Here is a 24,338-nt window from a genome sequence, read left to right as displayed (position 1 = left end):
TCTTAGGCCAAGCTAAATCCAAAAATGCGAGGGAATTCCTGGAAGCTTGGTACTTAGACAAAGCAGCCATCAACAGGCACATAAACAACATCTACACATTATTCAAAAGAGACAATAAAAAGGAAAACAAAAGACCAGAACATTTCCTCACCAGCAATCATCATCCAGATAAACAGAGATTAACACCAAGATTATCACCAGACATACAATCAAGCAGTAAACAATACCCTAATCAAGGAACTACGGGGGGGGGGAATAAAACAAAACAAAACCCACCCCCCCACCCCCACCAACACTGGCAGGGCATGCCAGAGTATACTGTATAAACAGAGAGCAAACCCATTCCATTCTAGCACTGAAGATGTTCCCTAGCCGTGTAACGAAATGTTTGCAAGAAAACAACCAAGCTCAGAAAACCCCAAGGACTCCACAGTTCTGCGTAGTCTTGAACACCCTTAGCCAGATAATCACAAGGACTGAATACGGATACAAGTTCAAGAGTGGAACTACCATCAGCCACCTCCTCTACATGAATGACATCAAGCTGTATGCTGAGAGTGAACAAGACATTGACTCACTGATCCACCTGACACAGATCTACAGTGAGGACATTGGGATGTCGTTCAGACTGGAGAAGTGTGGCCGTTTAGTAGTAATGAGAGGGAAGGTAGTTAAGACTGATGCGGTGGAACCACATCATAGAAACCAGCTACAAGTACCTTGGTATCCCATAGTCACGTGGGAACCACAATGAGGAGGCAAGGAAGACAACAACATCCAAGTACCACAAAAGGATAAGACAGGTCCTGAAGAGGCAGCTCAATGGGAAGAACAAGATCCATGCCATCAACACATACAGTATGCCCTGCCAGTCATCAGATACCCTGCTGGTATCATGAGCTGGCCAAAGATGGTCATGGAGGCTGCTGATGTGAAGACCCAGAAGCTCCTCACAATGTACAGAGGTTTCCACCCCAAGTTAAACACCTAGAGACAATACACCAGCTGGAAAGAGGGCAGGTGGGGTCTGGTGAGTGTCAAAGCCACTGTCCTGGATGAAACCCAGAGCATCCAGGAGTACGTCAATATGATGGCACCCAAAGATGAGTTGCTGAGAGAATGCCTGAGACAGCAGCAGAAAAGGGAGGAAGTTCAAGGAGAGGAAGTACCATGGCAAGACATGTCCCTGCAAGGGATGTACCATCAACAGATAGCTGAGCTGGCTGACATTGGGAAATCCTACCAGTGCCTGGAAAGGGCTGGACTAAAAGACAGCACTGAGCCACTGATCATAGCAGCACAAGAACTAAGCACAAGATCCATAGAAGCAGGGGTCTACACACTAGGCAGGACCCAAGGTGTAGACTGTGCAGAGAGGCCTCAAAGACAGTCCAACACATAGTGGCAGGGTGTAAGATGTAGGCAGGAATAGCATACAGTGAATGGCACAACCAAGTAGCTGGCATTGCATACAGGAAATCTGCACAGTGTATGGGCTAGACCCTCCCAAGTCCAGATGGGAGATTCCGCAGAAGGTTGTGGGGAATAAGAGGACTAAGATCCTGTTGGACTTCCAGCTCCAGATGGACAGACAGGTATTGGCCAATCGACCAGACATCGTGCTAGTAGACAAGGACTAGAAGACAGCGGTGGTGATAGATGTAGCAGTGCCAAGTGACAGCAGCATCAGGAAGAAGGAGTATAAGAAGCTGGAGAAGTACTAGGGCCTGAAGGAAGAACTAGAGAGGATGTGGAAAGTAAAGGCCAAAGTGGTTCCAGTGGCTGTGACTCCTAAGCTGGGAGAGTGGCTCCCACAGATCCCAGGAACAACATTAGAACTCTCTGTCCAGAAGAGTGCAGTGCTAGGAACAGCTAAGATGCTGTGCAGAACCCTCAAACTCCCAGGCCTCTGGTAGAGGACCCGAGATTGAGGAAGACACGTACCACCCATAGGGGTGAGAAGGTTTTTTTTTTTTTTTTACACACTGGATTTGCAGATTTTTTTTTTTTTGCATTAACCTCTTAAATAGATTATAGGTTTTTTAAACAAACTGTTTATCCTTTTAGCTATCCATTTAGTTGTTAATATTGCTTCAGTTTGTATATAGCACTGTAACAGACTTACAAGTGGAGTATCAACCTACTAAATAAATATTATTAACCCAAATAAGCATATTCAGGTTAATGTATCATATATATTGTTCATTTGTTTGAATCTGATTGGTTTAAAATACTTTGTCCTTATTTTCCACTCAAATAGTCTTTGCAACACACCATCAAAAAGCAGAATCCTACACCTGTCTACTCAGAAGAAAATAAGAAAACAGCCCAGAGTCAGTTTGTAGTTGGGTGATGCCTACATTTAAATAAATAATTAATTTACATTGAGATTGGTGAAGTTTACCATCAGATAATTGCAGACTCAAACAACAACAAATAATAATTCACAATAAGCAAGACCAAAATCAGGAAAGATCAAAATATAAGATAAATGGCATAGATTGAAGATTAATTTAAATCAGGGTTAGACAACCTTTTGGAGACTAGATGAGGTACACTTATATTTGGGGGAAGGGGCTGAGAAATGCAGTAAGACAGTAATCCAAAGGGAGTGCAACCATGATACATGTGGATGAAGCCAAGATTTTTTTCCTTTTTTCCTGTGTGAAAATATTTTGTAGCAAGTTCTCCTACCCTGTTTCAAACTAGAAGAAGAAGAACTGTGTTTGCATATTTTGTAGTATGTTTTAAGTGCAGATATTACACATCTATGGAAACATATAAGAAAAATGTAATAGCAATAGGCCAGTCTGACCATCTTAGATCTATCAATCTGATAAAAGCTGATTGTTTAAAAAAACCTCTTCAACATTCTTCCTTGATAAATAAGCCAGAAGAACAGTGTGCTTGATAGGCCTGATAGTGGGAATCCATGTTCCTCATCTTAAACCTAGCAAAGATTGCCTGATAAGTTGATTAAAGTAATTTCATTCAGAAAAGAAGGCTGGAAACAAGACTGAAATGGAGTCAATCATTTAGAATATTAGGAATGAGCAGAGCTCAATCACTGTAACTCATTCAGATACTCTGCTCCAAATCAGAGTTCTACTTACCAACTGAGAGTTAGATAAATCACCAAAAGTTCAGGGAATGTTTTTTTATCATCTCAGGAGAAATTTGAGTATTAATTAATAGATAATAATGAAACTTATTTATGTCAGTCTAAGAAATGCACAGTCATAGCTGCAAAACACTTATAAATAGAAGAAATGATATGTTTTAAAATATATGTGCAAAAGGAAAAGATAAGTGTTGAATATGGTATAGATAGATTATTAATATTAATTAGGAATGAATAGCCTGCCAGAACCTTTCTTTGCTCTTCAGAAAAAGAACACTCAATACAAAAATTCTGAACAAACTTTTTCAATAATTTTGCATTCTATGCTCAATATTCAGGGTCCAGAATGCATTCTTCTTTTTCTTATAGAAAAGTTCACATTTCTACTATCTTCAGAGTTTAAAATTACAATTTTACATCCATGCACAGTATTACAAAAACAAGATATGCCTCTGAAATAGCCTGTCATGCTGAGTAGTAGAAAAGGGAATATGTTTTTCTTCCTGCAACAGAAAGCATCACTAAATAAATGATGCTGAAATCTATGACAGAAAACTGGGAATGCATGAACTCAGCCACATGGAAATTCTCTGCCAGCAGATGAAGAAAATAATAAATAATTAGTAGCAACTGTAATACAGTTGCAACCAAAAATTATTTTGCTTGTTCAGGCGCTAATTTTTTCAGTGGATATGTTTATCTCTCTGTGTGTGTATACAGAACATGCACATACAGGTAGTCCCCAGTTTAACAACAAGTTCCGTTCCCAACGGCTGTCCTTAAGTCGAATGTGTATGTAAGCCAGAATAGTATTATTGTATAATACTGTATAAGTAGTATTGTGTAATTAATTTGAACCATTGTGTATTTAACTAATGTCATTGTATATTTAACTTTAATTTTGCTACAGTAGGCTCCGTTCTTAACTATGGGTCGTCCTTAAACTGGGCATTCTTAACCCAGGGACTATCTGTACATACATACATGGAAAACTAGGATGATGAATATGGTTGAACATTTCCAGATTTCTCTGTGCAACCTTTTAGCTGTCAAATAATATGCAGGTTGGGGCAGATTCTCCTTGATTCTTTTTTCTTTTCACCTGAAGTATAGTTTACACATTATTTTAACTGCTATAATAGTAGTCAATTAAAATGCAAAGCACTAATTATGTATTTCCCATTATTATACCAATGGGATAAGTGAAAAAAAAATACTACATATGGATGCATGCTGTTATCTGAAACCAGCTATATATGGTATAATGGACTGATGTCACACACACACACACACACACACACACACATTACATAGACATATTCATGTTCCTTTTTTATAGCTGAATCTTCTCACTGAAAACAAAAAAGGAGTAGAAACACAAATGGCCCTATGGTATCCATACTGAAGATACCAAAGTATGCAGGCCCCACAGCTGAAATTTGACTGCAAAAACACTAACACTAGATGTTATAATTTTTACAGTTTTTGTTTTCCTGAAATTAGGAGCAGGTGTACTCATATCCTCTGTATCTTCCTCAAACACCCCCCAAATGGGCAAAAACATTTGATCTAGTCACTAGCCATGCCTTCCATGGCCTTCAGAAGCAGATTTTTAAGAAAAATGGGATGGGATGGGATGAGCTAAAAACGTTATCTACTCATGCTCCAAAGCAAACCACATCAAATCTTCTATCAGGCTAATACCACATGCCCACATGGTTCCTTTACAAATAATGCTTTCTAACTGTGCAATAATATTTGTGGGTTGTAGAAAAAATGTTAGCAATCCAGAAAGAGATCTACCCAATCTACTTTGAGTAAAACTAGTAGCTTAGACTGTGTAGAAAGCCAAGATGACCTTAGGGAAACAAGACAATAGCTGAAAAAACAAAAGCATCCTTCAAGTGTAAGACACAGAGAAAATGTGAGAAAGAGAATAAGACTGACTCCTCCCTAATTCTCTAGAATGTAACAGGGAAGGAGAAGAAAACTCCGTTGGGCTTCCAAAATACTCTCACTATATCAGTATAGAGCCAGCTAGACTTGTGAAGTCTGACCTGGTTTATCTTGAAGGTCTGGCAACTAGAAGTCAAAACAATCCTGAAAAAAGGCAGTGACAAATCACTTCCATACTATTATCATTAAAAGTGCATGCCTATGTCCATGTAATCACTAGGAGCTGAGCTCAGTTCAAATGTGGAATATATTTGTTTAAGAAAGTAAAAGCAAGGTTACAGAGAAGGAATGAGAAAGAACCAGATCCATGGAGCATAAGCGCATATATTATAAGATGTTACAGAAGCTAGAGAGGTTGCAGGAGATTTTTATTTATAGGCTTTACTTGGACATTGCAGTAAGCAATGGTTTATTTTACTATCTTTTAAAGAAGCCAGTTTACCAGTTGCTAATGATCAGGGGATTTTGTGTGTGTGTGTGCATAATATCAATTTATGTCTCATCTCCATGGATATTTAGCAACCAAACTGGTGAGCAGACATGGCAGCATTTCCTTGAAAATAATCAATTGGGATCATATCCCAGTAGTAGGTGGTACCCAAGAAGTCTGATTGCTCTGACCAAATGTCAAGAATTATTTCATATAGAGGGCTTCTGAAATTCAGCTGAAGGCTGCAGGTATTAGCAATAGTTTTTTTTTTTAAGAGCTAAGTGGTTTGTTGCAAAATAATCGTTTGGCATAAAAGGAATAGCTGACTTGGGATCAAATTGTACAGTGATTGGGAATTATTGGCATAGTTTGTTAACAGCATATGTAGGTTTTTATTTCAGTATTTGTTGATTTATTTTTAAATCTCTTGGCAAGGTCCTGGGCAGGGAAAGCGTCCAGTGCCAGGTAGTGTGGTGGGAAGGACAGAGGTCTATGAAAAGGCCAGCAATAATAAGTTTGAGTTTACAGTAAAAACAAATCACAGTGAACACAAATTAAGATTTATAGGTCTATATTCAATATTGTGATTGATTGTCCCTAACTGAGCCATAGTTAGTTGGGGAAGGATCAATCATTCAGAGGCCAGAGTTCAGCTAAACAAATCTTCATCTTGTGTTAGAGCTGAAAATAGATATACGGTAACCTCACAAAGATTACAATTTACTAATCTTTGTACATGTTGCTTCATGACCTTCAGATCTCAATCCAAGGTATATTGGATTTATTACTAGAAACTGCAACTCAGTGGGACTGATTTCTCATCAAACTATAAGGGTATAAGCGAATAGAGCCCAGTCTTTTTATGGCATTTGCATATATGTAAGGCTCTTGACAGCTGATTCAAGTAAAAGTAATTCTTCCAACCCAAATTTTCACTGATTCTCCTTTAACAAGATTTATTGAAATGAAAGGCATAAGACTACAAGAATTTCAGTAACTCAGTTATTTCCATTTTAAAATCAATTAGTCTCCTGATGCATTAAGGTGGAGATTTTCTTAGTTTCCTTCTAACAGATTAAAAAAAAAAAACAGATTACAAAGAAGCTTGCTTTTAAACAGGTGGCTGTTTAACCATTGTCTCCCAAATCCTTATAAGTCTGTGAACCAATTATTACATCATGCCTTTTACTATAAAACATAAGGCAGCAATGGAGAATCTAGACTAAAATTTTCTTAAAGCTCTTAGGATTTCTTGAAACATTTGCTCACCTCCACTGCTACTATTTATGATAATAAATAAAGTTATTTTAAATAAGTTAAGGAGAAATATAGCTTTGTTATCTCAATTCTTGTCCAAACCCTATTATCTTGTTACAATGGTTAGGTCAAGGAAAGAGAAGATTTGAAAAGAGAAACAATATTAAAGGGGGTGGGTGGGAAGTAGAAGATGAAGTTATCAATATTTCGTAATTACTTTACTAAGCCTTAATTCGTATGCCTCCATGCTTTATTGTGTATTTTACTGTGTGCATTAGCCAGACACAAGAAAAGTATTTTTCAGTTGGTAATGGCCCCATAATGTATTTCGGAGAAAAATTGAAGGAAAAGTTATTTTGTCTGAGGGTACTGTTGTATATAAAGCATAATAGTATTGACTTTTAATGATTTCTTGAAGCTTTCATTGTGCTTTAGGACAGCAAGGGAGATTGAAAATTGCTTCACCACAACATTGTAGTTCAGCTCATTCTACCTTTTATTGTGGCATCAATTGCATGTCAAAACATATTTCTAAATATTAAATTACTTGCCTGCCTGTAAAAACAGTATTTGGATGCCATTTCTATCAAACCTTAGTCTATCCTTGGGCAATACGAACAATGTCCAATGCTCAGTTGGCAGAAATTTGATAGATTCAACAATACATTTAAAAATTGAATAAATAAATAATATCTGATATGAAATCCAGAATTCCACATTCAGCCTCCAACATCTCTGTTCAGAAGTCCTTCAGTAGCAGGACAAATGTGAAGATGCTGTATAGAGAGACAGAGGATCAGGCCATACAGCAGGAGGGGCAAAGGAAACACATTATCTCAGATATGTCTTTTTAAAGTGAGTATCAATATGAAAGTTTAGCGGGGGGGAAAGAAGCATGCATTTTTCAAATCACAATTCAGTTTCTCCCCCCAAATATCCCAAGTCTACTGACAAATAAATGCCTGCATCTTTTATATCAAGAATAGGCAATGTCATGCCCATGAGCTTCAGTATATCTGGTAGCACATCCATGGCTTTATTTCTGTTAGATTCTGTTACTTAAAATGAGGTTAAAAGGGAAACTGACCAGCCTCCAGCATCTTGCATCCTTATTATTAATATTATTTACAGTAATGCCTCATATGGACCCTATAGACAACTTTAAGAAATAAAAACTATGGTTTTAGCCACATGTTTTTTTGAGGAAATTTGCCCCACTTTCCAGAAAACAGACTGTTTTTCCACTGGCAATGTGTCTGGGAATTCTAGTTATTTCCAGTTCACCTGAAAGATGGAATAAGCATATATTTGTATGGCCTGACAAATGTGTAAACTTGTAAGATTTATGTGAGCATGTAATGTGGGAGTTAATATGCAAAGGTACAGAAAATCTATGTGAGACTGCTGATATCCCAAAAGAGAATTCATACAGAATTTGATTTGCCCCTTTCCTAATTTTTATTGAGGAGCTTATTTTTTTAAATTATGCCTCCAATTACTTAGTAACAACAAACAAAAATGATACAGAAACAGAATTAACAGAAAATATTGAGATGTATGAAGAAAGAAAGAAAGAAAGAAAGAAAGAAAGAAAGAAAGAAAGAAAGAAAGAAAGGAAGGAAGGAAGGAAGGAAGGAAGGAAGGAAGGAAGGAAGGAAGGAAGGAAGGAAGGAAGGAAGGTCAGAACATTTAACTAGATTGTTTAATAGTCCTCTTCTTGCATATGTTTGCAGGTCACAAATATCAGCAATCAACAATCCATTGCTGTAAGTCAAATGAAATTCATCCACCCAATAATTATTACTTTGACCATCCCCCTTCTATAGATATTCCATGGTTCCTAATGTTTTGATAAATTCCCAATGCTAGAGATATAGAGAAACAGAATATATACTGCCTAAACCAGCAGTTCTTGACCAAAAGTCATCTTTACAGTCCTCTGGATATCCACCCCAAATATTCCAACAGTAGAACAAATCCAAATTCTGTTAAAATTGTGCTTTCAACAGCAAGGTGGTTCTATATTCGGTGCTTACTAATTCTCTGACATGTTCAATATGCACAAAATAGAATTTTATGTTGTATTAAATTTATTTTCAGAGCAAAATGAATTAATTTCACATCCTTTGAGGTAACCTTCTACCTAACATTCAAGAACAGTATTCCAAAGTTTGTGTAAATAATTACAATTAATTTCATAAACTTCCTTTGGCATCTTATAAACACAGGTCATAATATTTAGGAGTTGATTCCTCCAGACCTCTGACGGGGATGGAGCTTCAAGGGAGCAATGACCATGGAAATAAATAGCCATCAATCAAGTACTTTAACTGAATAAACTGCCAAGAAGTACAAGAAATACTCTTAAGTAAATCATGTTCCCTTTTTAAAATAACAATGTTTTGAAAGGTCCTACTTATCCCCAAATAGATTTATTGGGTATTTTTAAACTCAGATTATCCCATAATGTAAATTTTTCAAGAATAAAATAACCTTAGTTATATCTGCAACCCAATAGTTTCCACGTATGCCTTGTAGTATTAAGTACAAGTATTGAAATTGATACTTGTGTATCAATGAATGTTGAAGTTCCTTACTCCACCTGATAACCAAATCTAAAAGAAATGCTTAGTGATAGACATGAGAATCAGATGCATCCATAGGACCCAATGCTTTCTTCAAAATGACGAAAGCATCATTGTGGGAACATGATGGAAATTCTGCTTCTTCCATACATGGGAATGGCCTCACAGTGTTTGTACAAAGGGGCAGAACTTACAGCACAATGCAGTTTTCATCAATTGACTCCCTTGCATGTCTCTGATGAGAGTGTAGGAATTAAATCTATGTTTCCCAACATTTAATTATAATTTGCATAGTGACCATTTTGAAGGATACCCCATCAGAGCAAATTGGTTAGCATCCTATACATTTTTTTGAAATAGTAGGAATTAATAAAAATAGAAATACCTCTTATTGTATCAGTCAGTACAGATTTAAATTCTTCATCATATTTATTTTATTGGGTATCTTACTGATATTCTTACATGAAGGAATATTAGAATGTTGGTCTAGATGTTTATTCATTTGTGTCAGAGTTAAAGATAAATTGAAACGTACCATTTGAGAAAGCTTTTTAGAATCCTTATACTAAGATAAACAAAAGGGTCAGCACACGATGTAACTCCAGTCCTGATATCAAAATCATTATTGTGATTCAATTGCATCAAGTATGACTTGCAGCAATGTACTGTATAGAGTAATCATATATGGCACCACACTCACATGTTAATAAAATGATATTTGGAATGGAAGTTTTTTATTTATGAGAGAGTGGCATAATTTAAATCAAAGTTATTACAAGATTATTAATTTAAACCAAACTACACATCATAGATAATAACAAATGATTTGAGGGTTAAATAGAACACATCAATCCGGGCAACAGAAGTTTTGGAAACTATTGATAAATCAAAATATCCTTCAAAAGCTTTATAGAAACTACATCAAAAGTACTAGTTTCTGCCTTTTTTTTTGAGTTAAAATAATTATATCAGTTAAAAATACTGTAGATGACCATCAAGCCCATATAAACCTAGCCTGAGCTGGAAGTTCTTAGAACAAAGTGTAATCCCTCAATCAAGATATTTGCTAAAATGTTGCCATCAATGTTTATCAAAGAATTTGGTTTATAATTGAAACAAAGAAGATGATACTTCCCTTTCTTAGAAAAGACTACATATTTCTCTCTGTGGTAAATAGACAGGCAAGCCCTAGCACATTCACTAATAGGTAGTTACAGTGCATTTGGAAAGTATTCAGTCCCTCTTCACTTTCTTCAATTTTGTTATGTTGCAGCCTGATACTACAATTGTTCAAATTCATTTTTTTTCTAATTAATCTACACTCAGTACCCCATAATGGCAAAGTGAAAACAGAATTTTAGAAAAGTCTGTAAATTTATTAAAAAGGAAAAACTGAAAATGCAGTTTCCATACACATTCAAGTCAAATGGGACATGGCTTGTGATGGCATAGAAAGATTACCCCCAAACTTCCCCCTTTCTGTTAAATGAAAAAAAATTGATCCTTTTAGAACAAAAGTAGAAGCTTGGTACCTGAGTCAGTTAAATAGCATCCTTTGATTAAAGGCTGGAAGCTGGAAAAGTTCAGAGTGGTGAACAGAAGACTTTTGTTTCAGGAATCCTTCTTTCTCTAAGGAATACATAAACAAGTCTAGTCAGAAAACCATGTTAGCATTTATGTATTTATTTATTTCGATTCATATGGCCAACCATCTCAACCTTTGGACTGCTAACAGCTGTTAAAAGCGTAAAATAACAATAATATCACAATAAATTCAAATTGGCAGCCAAGGTAAAAAAGATCAGAACCATCAACAACCCAGCCATCCCACAAGCTCTGTCGCATATTCCGATCTCACGCCCAGTGGCATAACCAGCTGTTCAAAGCCGTCTGAAAAGCCACCAGAGCTAGGGCTAATCTAATCTCCGGGGGGGATGATGTTTCAAAGAGTAGAGACCATGACAGAAAAGGCTCTCCTCCTGGGTCCCCTTAATGGCCCTCTTTCATAGACAGGACCCACAGCTTGCTTCTCCCACTGGATCTGATGGATTGAGTCGACACAATCAGAGAGAGACAGTCCCCATGCCATGCCATCTTGTTAATGCTTTTTCAATTTTAAAAAATCCTTGTTTTACTGTATGTGCACTTAAAAGTAATATGGGTTTACGCATAATCTTACCTTCGCTGTATAAGGGCAGTGAAGTTCTATTTGTACAGCTAAGAACCTTTTTACAGCACAGTTGCCTATAAATTAGGAGACTGTTATTGATGGCTGTCACAGGCAGCATGTTTCAAATACCAGTTGCTATAGAGCGGCGGTGGGAGAACTATCACCCTTATAGCCTATCTGACAGTTTCTGAGATGTCTCTGGTTGGCACAGTGAACCCAGTAGGCTGGACCAGATGGGTCTTGTCCTAATCCAGCAGGGCTATTCTTATGTTCGTTTGCATAATTCGACATTTCTAAGGCCTGAGTTCCAGTAATTAAAATAGACATGCCGCACAATCAGGGAGAGAATATTTTAGGAGAAATAAGCTCAGTCAGTGTGGTATTCCCTTTGTGAATGTTTGTCAGTGTTATTCAAGTCGCAAGCGGTTCCATTCTGTTCCCTTGAGAGAAATATTAAGTGATCTTGCCAGAAACATATTTTGTTCAGTGGCAGATCATTAAAAGAAAAGATGGCATGATTTTATTGGCAGAATACATACAGGTGGTGGAAGCAGCAATTATATTTCAAGTTCTTGTAGCACGTCTATATTTTTTTTAAGCAATCTTTAGGGAAAACAGTTCTGTGGCCTATAGATTGATAAAACATATTGTAAATACTACTTTATAAAAACTGGAAACAATGAAACAGTCTTTTTATCTGATTCTGAGGCCTTAGCACTATTTACGCTGTACTGTAGCTGAAATAAAAGAGAAATGAGTATTGGTAGTAGGGAAAAAAGCATATTGTGAAAATAATATCTATTTATGTATTAACAAATATTTGTATGCCACTTTCATGTCCAATATTTTCATCTTATCACTATCAGACACTCATTTCTACTATGATTCACAACAATGTCCTGGAATAACTATTCTATATCATTCCTAACTATTCTATATAAATCCTATGGAAAAAGCATCATGTTTCACACCCAGATAACTGCCTCATCCTGCTGGAGATTGTTAAGCATCTGATTAACACATGCATTGTTTTCTATCGTGAACCACATATGTCCCTCTTGCTGCATCCATAGATCAAACTATGGAAATCATGCGTGCACCACTGTTGTGTGAGTACATTTATGGTTCTAGATTCAGAAGGGAGGTAAGCATAGACACCTCATGCATTTCTGTGTATGGAACAAATTTCCAGATAATATCCAAGTACGTTCTGGCTAGTATGAAATAATAAACACACTGGTATAAATATATTATGAATAATTATTTTAGTCCAGAAGAATATATTTGCATAAGGAACAAAATTAACAAGAAAGAACAGAGACTGTTGCATCCGACTGGCCAGAGGCTTATGCTGCCGACACCGTAAACTGTACGTGCAAATATAACTACAGTACTTAGTGGGGTGGGTTTGGATTAATTTGTTAAAATTGGGGGAATGCAGTCAATGTTGGTTTGTAGATATCCAGTTTAGGTTACACTGACAACTACAAAAACTTTCCCCCCCTCTGGATTGGTTGGTTGATTTTGTTCATTTATATGCCACACATTGCCAACCAGCACATCAGCACATGGCACTTTAAAAATAGAAAGTGTATAATAATTGAAGCCAGAAATAAATAACATGCAATCAAATGGAATCTTTGTAAAGCTAAATGCAGAGGCAATCATCATGAAGATTCAGTGTCATAACAATAAATAAAGCTCCTGGAGGCTTGAAACCTCACTTGGGGAGCCACACTAGAGAACCAGAGCCCCCAACAACTGGATGAATTGGAGAGAGTTTCCAGACTTCTAGATTGTGACTGTGGTGCTGGGACTGAGAATGTTGTGAATGACAGGGCTGTTGGATGAAAAGAAAACACCAGGAGTAGGCAGTTGCCCTACAGTTTCAAGTCACTCAGCATCATAAGGGTGATGGTCCAGTGGCCTGGATACTTAATGCTTATTGGTGGTACTTGTGAACTTAGAAGTTCAGTCACAGGATTAAATAGGAAAGCCAGCCTAGGGGAAAGAGACTGGCCAGTGAATGAGCCTTCACCAGGGGTGAAAGAACAGAGGTGAACCACAAGGATTGGTCTTAGTGGAAAGTGCCTTAACCACATGGTTTTTCCTATTGTTTTTTTATGAGGGATTAGAATGTGAAATAGAGGATATATGAAAAGTAAGCTTCAGGATACTTGAAATGCATCATTTGCTGATTTGTAGAGGCTGGGACAACAGTTTTTTCTTTTTATGATAAAATTGATGTTGTTTTCATGCAATACAGTAGTTAGAAGCAGCACCTTGGTTTTACTCAACAACCACCCAGCACACCAGTTTTTTTCAGCAGGCTGTGTACTTTTGAGACTGATTGGGAAAAAAATGGAAGCAACTGAATCCTTTAAGATATTTAATGTTCTAAAAAAAGCATTTAAAATCATCCTCTTGGCTTATTTTTCTGTAGATGGAGTGGAAAATAGCAGTCAGCAAGAACTGTACTCTACTACTTTTGTGATCATGGAATGAAAAACAAGGCAGTAATGGGCTCCTTCCAAATTCCCACTGTTCTTTGTAGCCAGAACATTCAAAACATTTGTAGTTTTGTGCCACCAGAATATGGAATACTCAAATCTTTTCCAGTTTTATTCCACTGCAACACATTTCTCATTTTGTGCACATTTAATAAAAGTAGAATCTGGTTCATAATACTCCCTTTTTGTATTTTTAAACTGTACCTGTACATAATTGCATAGTAAGTTTTCTTTGTTAAAAAAGAACTATTTAAGTACCAGATGTAAATTCAGTCTTTTTCCCGTCTCTCTTGTTGACACCATAATTACGATTTAAAAATAAGTCAAACTGGTTCTTAGAAAAGTGTTCATATTGTAATTAATATTTCCTTTCTAAAGCAAATAATGTCATGTATTCATCTTCCTTATATATACATTTAATCTCTAACAGAATTAAAATCCACATTAAACAATTGGAATATAGAAACAATGTAGCCTCCCCAGAATTATAGTATCCTCATGAAATCAATTTTTCCCTTATTGAAATAGACAATAGTTGCCACTTCTCTTTTCAAAAGCCTTGAAATCTTTTCTAATTCTTCTTTCTCATCTTTCCCTTTTCTTTTACCTTTTAGAAGTTCCCATTTTTTATTGAGAAAGCATCATTCACTTTCATTGACATGAAGGTGAAACCTTATTCTTTGGGATGGATTATTTATACCTCCATTTATAAATTCAATTACCACTACAGGCAACTGAATATATGAATGATATATGCACATTATACAAAGATCAAGGCCTATATTAATTATTACTGCATTTTAATATTTTGTGAAACAAATTGTGTATCAGAGAATAAGTTTTAGATTAAACAGTTATGCATCTGTCATGCATACATGGTGGTACTGTATTGTGCTATTGTGAAGATACTTTTAAATATCTGAAAACATGGACTGTAACAGTACTGAAGTTCATGAAAAAGCCATTAAAATAATTATAGACGATAGTGCTGTTTACTGATGCCGCATTGTATTGTACCTATTAAGGAGCTCAGAATTACAAATTTAAATTATTATAACTTTATCATTATAAAATAGTCAAATTCAAATGTCATTACAATCATACATTAGGACAATAAAATTAAAAGAAAAAGGGAAAGAAAATGACATGGCAAAATATTATAACCAATAATGCAAATGTTAGAAATCTCCTCTAACAGAATAGTATTTTAAATTATTTAAATAATACTTTTTTATTTAGACAAGCTGATTTTAATCTCTATCAACTGTTTTCAATTGGCTATTGTTGGGTCTTTGATTGCTTTATTGGTCAAGGGCTGGTTTTCTTTGCTTCCTTCTATTGATGCATCACCATTTTGCTTCTATTATTATCAGCTGCCATAGTATGGTACACAGAATTGTTTAATAAAAAAAAATAAATTTACATATTCCCTACTATATAGGGAAAAAAAGAAGCCATTTTGTGTCTAGATTCAGACATCATATTAAACATCAATCTGATTAATTTGCTTTTGGTTTAAAGAGATGTACAAATTAGCTGTTATAATTTATAAATTATAGTTTATGGTTTACCAATATGTGTGAATCATATCACTCTGGCTTATTCATTAAACCCAGTTACCTGAGCTATGATTTTGAATTATATGTAAATAAATTAACTATTAGTGCATATCAGGGGCATTAGAGTAAGCAAAATATTGGATCTTCTGTACATCCTTTGAGCCATAGATAGAAAACTTTTCTTTAAAAGTAATGTTCAGACTAATTAATTATCACTGTTACATTGTGGGCTTTAGCACATAACTATGCAATGAAAATTATTTTAGATTTTTTTTTAACCTGCCCAAGAGGGTCCAAACTTGCTAACTTGCAATGCCTCTCATGTCACTCCACAAAGGAATGATAATTCTTCAGTGTCTTATCCAGAAAAGATGGGTTGTGCCCGTGTGTCTTGTTCAGCCTAAAACTCCACCAAAGGCAGTGATAAAAAGGTCCTTCTCTGAAGGAGCCAAGCTTGCCAACCAGCTATGTCAACCCGCTTGGCAAATCTGAAACCCAATGGTGAAAGGAATCATACCATAAGGGCAAGCCTTTTTCAGTATCATTCCAGGAAGGAAATAGGTAGAAAAAGTAAGTGTTTAGAATATTAGAATTTCTGCAATGGTTCCACACAGCTTTTCGCTAAATATTTTCAAAACTGCTGTATTATCCTTTCTTGATCCCTAATACTAACTTAAAAGAGAGTATTTCAAAAATGTATAGGAGGGAGTAAACTATTGAAACTAAAAAAAATCCTATCTGTTTTCATCTCATCCTGATAAGATAAGATAACAGCTTATGGACAAATCTTTTTTTTTCAAAGTGATGCTTGAAAAAGTCAAATAAAATTGGTAAATCCTTGAATTTGGACACACAAACCTGAACAAAATGAACTTAAACTTGATAGATTCATCCATCTCTACATTTAAACTGGTACTGTATTTATCCAGAGATATGGAGAAAAGATATAGTAAAGATGACCACTCTGCTCTGACAGCATGATAAAAGAGAGGTAATACAAATGTTACATTAGAGACTAGTTCTAAAAGAAAAAGCAGCTGATAATTTGGATGAAAAAAAGTAACTCCGTTTTTTGGGGAGCTGGGAAAATAAACAGGTGATATCCGAGATAGGATGGAGTCATCAGAGATCATGATGGAAGATGATGGTGTTCAGTGAATATTTTAGTTTTCCCAACTACAGATGTATATGTGCATTCAAAAACCACTGAAAATGACAATCTATCCCAATAATATGTAGTAAACTAAGACCGAATATTTGCAATTCTATTTTCTTACTTACAATTCATTTTTCAAACTAATTTTAAAAAAATGGCTGTCAGAATTCAGTAGAGAATTAATAATCATTGTGAAATTTTCACTTTTGCCTATGCTGAAATTATGAGCACTGGAGTTCAAACCAAATCTAAAACCAAGATTATAAAATCAATCAACAAAGTTCTATTGATAAAAACATCAGTTTCAGTATTTTAAATTCTGGCAAGTGATGTGCCCTTTAAATTGATCATGTAATAGCAATCGTTTCAGCTATAAGCAGCCAATAGGTTTCATAAATAAATAATAAAGAGTTGTCTAGTGTTTTCAGGTATTCAAAGTGTTTTATGTATGTTGTCTGTCTGTAACCATTATAGTCACTTTGAAAAGTGAGCATTATTTTCCCAGTATTGGTGATGTGAGCAGTAGGAATAGAGGGCTAAGAAAGGAAAGCCAGATTTGAAGGAGAGACTCCTGATTTATTTTCAGCTTTGTCTAATAGCTATTAGAAAAGAGACTTGGCAAATGGGCTATCGGCACATGTCCTCCCACATACTTTGCAGCCACAGGTGGCAGAGGGGAACATGGTGGTAATGGTACAGAATGTGGTGAAGCTCCTTAGTGGACAATATTATAAGGATGCAGTGGAGCAATGCTATAATTACAATGCCTGACTGTACGCTGGAGGAGCATTCAGTTACTATTCCTGGAGTCACTACTACATTTGGATGGAGAAGTGGCACAAGTGACAAGGTTTGGCATCTGGCCAGCTCCATTCCTACTCTGCTCAGCCCTGGAAGAAAAAATGCCATGTTCACCTTCCTGAGGATTCAAGACTTCCTCTCTCTATCATTAAGCCAGACTCTAGCAGGCCCTAAAGAAAGAGAGCTTAATCTCTTAGAATGGCAGCTGTTTGGAGGCCCCTTGACACCTCTTAGGAAATGCATCTGGCCCATCTCTCACACCAGTGAAAACAGACTCAGTGAGTTCTCCATTGCCCACAGGGCAGCGGATCCTGGAACCTGATGATTTATTGGATGAACCGGATGATGAGGTTTATGAGGAAGACGCACCAAAACAGCAAGGCAAAGGTAAGGCCAAGGATAAAGAAAGTGCTCAGAGAAAGCTGGATTCTGCCCTTTTGAAAGACAGAGACAGACCTTATGCCGGTGACATCTGTAGCAAACATTACAAGAATCATCCAAAGAAAGAAACGTGGAACAATTTAGAATTATTTTCAATCAACATCTCCTGTACCCATTTAATTGTTTTTTGTATTCTTGAAGATTTAAATGTATATATGATATATATAATTTCCTTAACACAATATAGGCATAAAATGTTTTCACAAACAGGTAAGACTAGGTAAGACTAAATCACTTTTAATTTAGCTCCAATTATTTTAAGGAGAAAAGTAAGCATAATTGCTCTCCGATTAGATTTAATTGAACCTTAAAAGTGCTCAGTATGTTCCAGACCATATCCAAATACTGCTATTCTATTCATGTATTTTCAGAAGTAAGCTCCATCAAATACAGCAGGACTAATCTGCAGAGAAGGATTCCAAGCTCACTTCTAAATTGGGGAACATTATTCTTTTGTGTTCAGAATAAATTGCTCTGATTATTACTGATTGTTGTGATTAATCATAGGACAATACATATAGATTGTGCTTATAAATGTATTTGTATGGCTTTGGCAGAATAAAATTGGGCTGTTTGAATAGATTTAGGAGATATCTTTCTTTAAGAGATGTATTTAGGAGATTAATAAGAAGGCAAGAGACACAGAGACTGTGTCTGCAAAGACTGATTGATTGGGTTCTCCATAGAAGGTTGTTTACTTCTCCTTTAATTCAAAATACATTTCACCTGTAACAGGCTCCATTTGAGGTATATTAGAGTTCTGTTGAAAGAACTACAAACCCCTGTTTTGATGCAGAACTATCACTATAAAGGTATCTTGAAAAAGTAGAGAATCCTTTCTTCTGAACATATTATGTGCACCCCAGAAGCCATCCAAAGTGGTGTAGAAATTTTCTGCAGCCCTTGTTTGCATTGTAATTGTTAAAAGTTGTGCTATTTTGTCTCAGGTATCTTAAAGAGTTTGGAAGCAGTGAAATCCCAGCCCTATGAAGATGATTAGGGCCAGAAGAGAATTAGAGGAAGCAGTGAAATCACTATTTGTATATCTGAAATAACAATAGCTCAGCAAAACAGGTTATTACAACAATATTTGATAGTTTCATAACAGAGGAAGAATTTATATGTAGTCCTTATCAAAAGATTTTTCACAATGTGCATTTAAATTTGACTAAGAAATATACTGCTTGTGGAAAATAGCCTTTTTCTATTTTTTGGTGGGTTTCCCCCTATTTTTTTTTCTCATGTTATTAACTAAAACACTACTACAAACCATTTCAAATTAAGTCAGTTTCAGCAGAATTGGTAGATCAATTTTTGTATGCCAGAATCTCTGTTTCTTTTTTAATCATTCCTTAATTTTCAAAAAAATTTTCCATTAATCCAATTACCTCAGTCAAAAAATAAAAGATAATGAACATTATTTATTAGAAATGGAAAGGCGTATGTATCTCTGTATAATTGCACAATATCACATTCATAACAGTAGTCTCATTAATTAGTGTCTTTCAAAAATCTTACCCTTATCAGGTTGATTCCCACCTACAAAACAGCAAACACCCCTTTTTGCAGCCCACAATAACCCTGTTGGGCATGGAAGCTTCTGGCAAGCTGCTTGTGCAAAGTAGTTAATTTCATAATTTTACTAGAGATCACAAACAAAGTTTGTTTTGCTGTTATGTTAGATTCAAGTGTTTCACACAAATAGCTGGCAACACAGAGAATCTTGTATGTACACAAGAGCTTGATTAATAAGCGTCATTATTGATATAGATAAGATGGCAAATATTTATATTCATCACAAAGTATAATTTTGCTTTGGCATTTTCCATTCCATTTAGGAAGCAGGCATTAGCAAAGTTAGACAGTTGTTAAGTTCTATGCTGTTCCTTTAAAACTCTCAGAAATTTAATTGAGGTTTCAGAAGTGGGTGCACCATACCTGGGCTACAAAAATCAAGGTGAGCACTAAGTGGCAGCAAGGAAAAATATAACACCCTAGCCCTTTGTTGCCATCTAGTGATATATGGATTTTTGCAGCCTAGATGTGATATGCTTATTCAGTGGCCTTCCATCAAGATTTGATTGAGAGCTATAAGTTCCTGACCCCAACAACATTGCAACATCAATTACTCTCTGATAGGTTTCTGCTTTACTCCTTTCATGATGCATCCTGAAATCTACTCTTTGTAATTACATACATACATACATACTTCATACGGTCCTATACCTTGGCAGCTATGATGCCTGATAGGACTTTCCATGTTGTGAGGAGGCAGGTTATTGGCCGGTGCTGTTCCCTTGTGAGGGTCTTTCATGATAAGTTCTAGATTAGCATACAAGAATTAAGCAAGGTTCACATAAAGAAATTTTGCTGTAGAATGTCATACTTCTTGAATTTCCTTTTTTGGGGGGGGTGGGGAGATAATCCTGCCTCACCTAGTACATAGTAAGTAAAGAAATATTCATGAAAATTTTTTTAAAAACCACTGTGTTCTGATTAACCATATGATGAGTGCATGCTATAAAACAGTTTTTAAAGCAAATAGATCAGAATGCATCATAAGGAACTTTTTAAAAGAGATGGATTTTTTGGGACATATTTCTGAAAGAAACAGGTGGTTCCTGCTGCTTCTGACATGTGTATGTAATTATGCTTTGTGGTTCAGAAAAAATAGGTTTTCTAACATCCCATTGAGCTTATTTTTTAAACATTATTTGGTTACCTCAGTAATTGGAAGATTTTACATAATGTATTGATCATAAATCCAAAGGACACACCCATCAAGATATCAAATATCCAATATATTTCCCAAATTTAGTAGAGCTGGTACATTATTTAAATCCAGCAGACTAGTCAATACATAAAGTTGCCCTAAGATATACAGTAAGGCTTGTTTGTAAACTCAAGATTGGCATGCCAATTAGTGGAGTAAATATGTAGCAGTCATCTTGAATATATAGTTTATCCTGAAGTTGTTACATTAAAATCTTTGTAAAGTATAAAGTGGGTGCCACAATTTATCCAAAGGAAGTGTATATTCCTCTGTATGCACATTTATTTTAAAATCCTTTACAGTCGGTATACATGTGAATTCACATGATAAATTTGAAATACTCTTAAAATGATTTTGCATAGTAAACTAAGCATATTTATTCTGCATAAGATTCTGGACATTCCATATATTCTTATTATTCAGTCCCAGTGAGAAGAGGGCCAATGGAACTGATTATAAATCAAGTCCATTTTATTGTCTGAATTAGAGAATAATCTGCTCTTGGATCTTTTAGAAGATCCAATCTTTATTTTGAATAAGTTCATTTTAAACAAATATCTGAATCTATTTGTCATTCACAACTTTCCTCAAGATTTTAAGTTTTTAAGAATCCTAACTTCTTCTCCAATATGTATGATTTTCCACTGCAATTTCCATGATGCACCTTCTTTATACAAAATGCTTTGACATCCTTCTTTAATGCAAATTCTCCCCCTCAGAATTAAAAAATGTGAATTTCATTGTTATAAAATCTTTCTTATACCTCTATATGCATTTTTTAAAAACACAAGCACTTCTAATATATGCTTTTTTGAATGGAACTTTCAGAAATATTTGGGTTTTTTTATTCATCTTTTGGAAATAAATGGTTTATGTGCAGATTTTTGATTGGAAAAAAAATGGATACAGGCAGTCTCTGTTCAGTATTTCCAATATTGCTATATCAAAGTTCATTTTGACAAATCTGCTTTCATAGAAATCCATGGCATAGTCTTGCTAAAAGGACTTAGGGAATTTTACATTTGTTGAGTACTTTACAGATAAGGCCCACAGGGTAAATAGAAAACAGAACAAAATACAGGATTATGAAACATTAGCAATAGCACAGTGCTTCAGAACATGTCCTTCAGACCCATATTCCCAAAGAATGTACTAGTTGTTCATTTCCAAATGGTAGAAAGTATAGCACTGGCAATTTTCAACAGGCTCCATGATGTTTAGAAAAGAAGACTTACATTAAAGAACGGTAACAGCAAATAAATTGAATCTCTATGTTCCTGAACAGGACCAGGTTATTTATGGAACCACCCATCTCTGATTGTGTCTGCCCATCCCATGACATCAGACAAAGTAGACAGGCTTTGGTTCCCCTGTATCAAGCAATGTTATCCATTGGGTCCCTGGAGGCATGCCTCCTCTGTCATGCCACCTGCCTTTTGAATAGCACATCCCCCAAGATTTGGATGTCCCTGACTCCGTTGGCCTTCTGCAAGACTTTAAAAACTTGGCTTTTCTTCTGGGCATTGGCCCAGGATGTTGGGTAAGACGATCTGGCAAATAGTTTGGGTTGTTGAACATGTTGGGTTTGGCCTCGGTTGACATCGTTTTATGTTTTGCTTTCATGGGTTTTATGTTCATTGTTTAACTTTTATGTTAGCTGCCCAGAGTCACCAAGAACTGAGTTGGAATCAAGAGAGACATTACAATTTTAACATGTGGCATATTACAGTGGTCAATTGTGAAAGTTTCAAAAGCACGAATGGTTCTCAGCCAGCTTATTTGATTGGTAGGGGAATTCAGGTTATTAATGGATTTGGCTACAGAATCAAGAAACTAGATTTGGAAAGAAATAACAGGTAAAGATAAGACACAGTATATTGTAACAATATTTTATTTAGAGTTTCAAACAGATATTAAATATCAAACCCTTTGGAATGCCATCTGACATACAGTGTTTATAGACATTTAGTTATAGGTTGGATTTTAAGTTATCCATATGGCCTCTTCTGTGTGCAATTTTGCACAAGATTTTTACTTATGTTAATGGAACCAGAATCCAGAGGTAAGCTTCCATTTGTGCAATGAGTTACAGTTTTGCACTGTCTCAAAACATGTACTAATATAAGGTGCTGTACAATATCACTAGCCCTTGCACAGCAGTGCATAGAACAATGCTAGAATCTCTCTATCTCTAGATCCATTCTTATAATAGTTTAAGATACAAACTTTTCTTCTCAAGATTAACAAAATGAGGAAGCTAATCTTTGTTTTCACAGAAATATTATAGTTCCCATATCAAACTGTGCTCTATACTGTATATCAATTTACCCTTTTTGTATTTATCATATTACAGTGTGATGATTAATGTGTTTTGTTTTCATGTTGCTAAACACATGCTTTGGCTGTTGCCAAAGGTTTATTCCTAATACGTGTAATTATATACTGTGAAAGCTTTTAACCTTATGAAATCTTGAAATCTTTAGCACAAGATTGTTTTTAGTCATCATTTCTAGAGATAAAGTTTGTTTTACAGAACATTCCTTGCAAAAATTAAATGTCTAAGTAGAAATGCATAGTTGCTTTTTACGGAAACATATAGAATCTGTAACATAACGAAGGTGTTCCTGAATCAGAATAGAAAAAAATGCTTGTAGCAGGAAAGATGTGAGATAAGCAGCAATAAACATTGTTTGGATCTGCCACCCACACGGTAAATAAGGAACCGCTGCTCTTTCTTTTGCAATGAATCAGATTATGTGTTTTGATCTTGAATGAATGAAAATATAATTAAGCTCTGTTGTGGCTTACACTGTTTGGTGTTTTCTTTTTTCTTCTCCTCCTTGGCATACAGTTTCTTAATCTTGGTAGCTTTTCATTTTTTTTCCTCCCAGTAATAAAGTAGCAAAACTTTATAAATCCATCATACACAAAATGTAGTGACAGAATAATTGGAATGTATAACTTATAATTAATATAATTTATTATTTCAAGTGGTAGAAATCTAGACTGTGCAAAGTTCCATTTGAGGTTTTTTTTTTATTAGTTTCAGCTTTTGAAAATGAGTTATTGAGGAGGAGCTTTTCTTTTCTTTCACTACATATGGCTCATCCTGCCTGTGAATGAAACTGCAGAAAGAATTGCATAAAAAAATTATTTCTGCAGTCCTATATGCCCTTGAAAGGCCAGAGTTAAAACGAAGTATATTACAATGTTAAAAATTATCTTTAGATTTAATTAGAACAAAGACAAAGATCTCCCCCCTCCAATAAGAGCTAACAAAGAAGAAATTACTGATCTTGATCTATTTCTGATCTTGAGCCCTCTTTTAAAAAATGTCCAGTTGTTAAGAAATCTTGTTTGCTTGATCTGAAAAAAAAAAAAAAAAGGACCCTGCACCTGCAGGAAAAACGCTAGGAAGAAAAAAAAAGAGAAATATTGTTTGCCGTTATTCACCCATCATTATTGAAATAAAAGATTCTTGACACTTACCTGTTGCTTCTCCTACTTCAGATTCAGTTGTTTGATATCCTGACCTGGTAGATTTTATTTTTCAGTTTGACTTCACTCTGTAATGGGTCT

General features: G+C 35.5%; 1 long non-coding RNA gene and 1 pseudogene across 1 annotated transcript in view; both read left to right on the top strand.

The window, feature by feature from the left end:
* The window catches only part of LOC103056370 (uncharacterized), a 114,452-nt gene that overhangs the window by 11,539 nt on the left and 78,575 nt on the right, over nucleotides 1–24,338 (top strand). The window lies entirely within an intron of this gene.
* LOC148213788 (zinc finger protein ubi-d4 pseudogene) lies at nucleotides 17,426–18,335 on the top strand (annotated as a pseudogene).

Source organism: Python bivittatus, unplaced genomic scaffold, assembly GCF_059951505.1.
Source record: "Python bivittatus isolate LINGU-HERP-01145 unplaced genomic scaffold, Pbiv_v1 ctg000850_np1212, whole genome shotgun sequence".
Lineage (NCBI taxonomy): Eukaryota > Metazoa > Chordata > Lepidosauria > Squamata > Pythonidae > Python > Python bivittatus.
This window is presented reverse-complemented; position numbering and strand designations above follow the sequence as displayed.